The sequence below is a fragment of the Charadrius vociferus genome, unplaced genomic scaffold, assembly GCF_000708025.1.
Source record: "Charadrius vociferus isolate BGI_N301 unplaced genomic scaffold, ASM70802v2 scaffold17, whole genome shotgun sequence".
Classification (NCBI taxonomy): Eukaryota; Metazoa; Chordata; class Aves; order Charadriiformes; family Charadriidae; genus Charadrius; species Charadrius vociferus.
In genome coordinates this window covers 60,920-64,846 of record NW_009649163.1, presented here as the reverse complement: position 1 = coordinate 64,846, position 3,927 = coordinate 60,920, and positions in this window count along the sequence as shown.

The following is a 3,927-nucleotide window of genomic DNA, read 5'->3' as shown; positions in this document are numbered from 1 at the left end:
TGGTTCATACATAATTTTGAAAACTAAAGGTTATGCAGACCAAATTATGCCCTCACTTACACTTTTGCAAAACACTTCAGTTAAGAAACAAAATTCTATTTTCAAGTAAATACTCCAAAACCAAGAAATAACTAAGTTGTACGGATACTATATTTAAATACTATTGAGAAACTAACCTGATTTTACTGCAAACACACTACAAAATACTATTGGGATCATGTATGTAATGAAATCTTGTCATGTATCTAGAGCCAAATGTGATTATTTACAATAATTGAAAAGCTATGGGCAATATGCATCAAGTTATTGCAAATTCTTTATCCTCACTTTCCTCAAATTGGTGACCTCAAAGCTCTTCTCTATCCTTCCTTGAGACACATCTCAAGTAATGGTATTACACCAACGGGCGATGAATAAGGAGATGGCCAGAAGAGACCGTTGTACCAGCAAGGGCGTTAGCAAGGGAAAAGACGGGGTACTGGATGCGTGTGGGCGTCACTCAGACGTTCCTGGGCAAATTTGCCTAATGAATTCAAGATCTTGCCAACACATTTGTCTTTCTCATTTTCTGACTGTGGCATACACCTTTCCGGGCTTCTCGGAGATCAACCCAGACTACTTTGGGCAGTACACAGGTGAGCTACTGAAACCATACACTAACAAAGCAAAGGGACAGGCAAACCTGAAACTAACTGCCCAGAGCACAGAGGAATCGTCAGCGTGTCCTGGGAAATAAACAGCAGATGACTGTCGGTAAATGCAAAGTGATTGGGGAAAAAAAAATAATAATAAAAAAAAAAAAATCACAATAACTGGCCCCAAACATACCCCTACCAACTCACAAAAAACGTTTTAGAGTCCTTGGAGAAATTCTCCTGGAAACATTGTCTCTGTGTTCATGAACAGTCAGAGACGAGTAAAGGAATGAGAATCTTTGGGAAAGGAGAAAGAGGAAACTATGCCATTCTAAAAATCTACAATAGGAAGTGCATTTTAAATACCATGTTCAGTTTTGTTCCCACCACCACCACACAAGCACATAAAGACACATACGTAGAACAGGTAAGAGACGGGTAACAGATAAATAGATATGGACCAATCTCCAGATTGACAATCTGACAGATTGAGATAGACTATGCAAGTTCGAAAAGAACTGAAGGGAGTAAGTCAAAGGTCTATAGAAATCAAGAAAAGCACAGGGAAGGTAAAGGGAACAATAATTCACTCTTTTGCAGAAACAGAGAGGCATCAAACAGGCAGAAGATAAAAGAAAACTAACTGAAGTAACCTTACACAGGCAGTATAGTTAAAACGCAGAATTATCCCATGTGTTACGAACGACAATAGTAATAACAGATTCAAAAAAGTAATTAAAAAAAATGAAAGAAATCCACAGAAGTCTATTGAACATGAAATTGAAATTACACATACATCTGGAATGTTCAGTAAGTTCTAACTGAATTCTCAAGGACTGTAAAGAATATCTAAATTTTTAAAAAACTCATTCTGAAATAAAGAACAGTGCTTTCATCATAATTTAACAGCAACTGAAAGCAAACATAAAATACTCCTCAATTCTTAAGATTTTAATTCTTAAATAAGGAGAGAGAGAAGATTCTGTCTAAAAGTTATCTTTGTACCGTAGATGGCTAGATCCACAGTGACGGGCGCATTAGAGATGCCTAAAACAGAGCAATCCTCAGACAACGCTGACAGTTACTTAGTTGGAAGTTAGAAAAAATAAATGTAATATATATTGTATAATATATTTTTTATATATATAAAACATAAATAGATTGTTTAGTTTTGTGTATTCAGAATGCTTCCACTGTAGGAGCAGGGGGAAGTCTGCATATACTTACTGAAACTTTAGCACAATGTGTCAGACACAGAGGCCACATGGGCTTTGCACGATGTGTTTATGCAGTCTGCAAAAGAGACTCCAACTGAGTGGGGGACACTTCACCTTTTCCTTTTCTCAGCAAAGCAAAAATCTAGCTTCACTGGTCTCAAAGATAACCTTCAAAAGTAAATTAATGAATACCAATTCAAGTTTGTGCCTGAGCATGCTGAAAGCCTAAAACAAGCTCAGAAGTTGAAATCTTCCAGGTCCTTGGTAGCCTCCTTAGAGCGTGCCCTCATAGACCAGGAACAGTCCCTCAGCATCAACACGCAGTATGGTACTGTCAATTGTTTCAAAGGAAGAATACGAAAGAGTTTAAATTCTGAAAGAATGGAAGAAACAGAGTGAAAACACGGTACAGAAGAAGTGGAAAATAATGCAAAAATTGAGAAGAAGAATGAGAAATTAAAGCAGAAAGGAGCTCATTTTCTCATTAAGAGACAGTACGGCACTGCGACACAGAAGAGAAATACAAATTGACCTCCTAAGTCTAAACAGTCGTTTGCTCCCACTGCCATCCAACAGATCTATCATCAATGTAAAAGAAAGATCTAGTATAAGCTAAACAAAGGGAGCACAAAATCTTGAATTTAGTTATTGTGAATAATTAAATTATAAATTATCAATGAGGAATCTGACCTTTTCCTCTGAACTGTCAGTGAGCAACGGGCAGGCAGACAGACACAATAACAATGGACAGCGAACGTCAGGTCTGAACAGAAAAGTCACTTATGGAAGACTTGTCAGGGCAGCAGGTGTAGACACTCCCTGGGTTTTGTTACCTGCAACAAACCATTCCACTGCTGTAGTACAACTGTTGTCTGCCCTGAAGGGATGTGTGCCACCTCGGAGCACAACAGCAATAACGGCACTCACTCACGCACAGGTGGGGAAGCACTTCACCATCGAGCTCTCATTACACCGTTCCCGTCTCAAGTGACCTGCCCTGTAGGAATGGAGGTAACTGCCGTCCAGGCAAGGAGGAAAGGACACGTAATGGACAAGGAGGGTTTCCGTCAAGAGCGGTATAATGTGATACAGTGAAGCAGACAGAAAACAAGAGTTGATCAATATCCAGCAGAAGAATGTACGCAGACTGCTGCTGCTGCAGCAGATTTCACCTCTTGAAAATTAAGATTTGGATAGTACAGAGTATCAGTAATAATAATCATTAATGACGTTATCACCAATAATAATCAGTAGTCTTACACAGTAGTATGAACTAGGACTTCAAAAAACACGACTGTGTGTTTACAACAGACAAACCCCCCTCCCAAAAAAGGGGAGATTTCCAACCCTACCGCTGACAAAAATCCTTTGATATTCAAGGCACACCCACTCATCCATTTATCAAAAAACTCTTTCAAAGAACCTATAAAGGGGTTCATTAGCACCTGAAGAGCTCTTGTTCAACACCCGAAGAAAGCACAAGAGGGATGAAGTTGTCGTGTGCAAATGTCCAAGAAAAACGAAAGACATCAAAAAATAAACACGAACAGCTCAAAGGAAAGAGGAGGAAGGACAGGAAGGCACAGGCACCCTGCCATGTCAACTCTCGGTGTACTGGGGACAACCAGGGACATCCCTACGGCTGTGACATCAAACTACAGGAGTGTGGGCTGCTGACAGGGATAACACATCTCATCCTTAACTGCTCATCTGTATTCCAGTGAATGAACAGAACCGCGTTAGGGACCTCTCCTGCCATCCAGGACGCACTGACTGAATCCAGTCTCCGGATTCCAGACTCTGTCGGTAACAGAGCTCTCAGTCCAGTCTCTGACGGCTTTTCCAGTCGCGGGCGTGCCCAGGGGGGACGGTCTGCTCGGGAACCCGTCCGTGCCATTAGTTCCACCAGGGCAATAAACTCTGCAGCGCTACAAAGTACATCCGAAACACCAAAAAAGTTTCGAGGTTTTAACAAGGGAAGTGCAGATTTGGCTCATCCTGGAGCCCAGAGAGGACACGGTGTTCACGTCGACCCCCGCGCCCCTCCCGCAGAGGGGTGCCCGCTCCGGCACTGC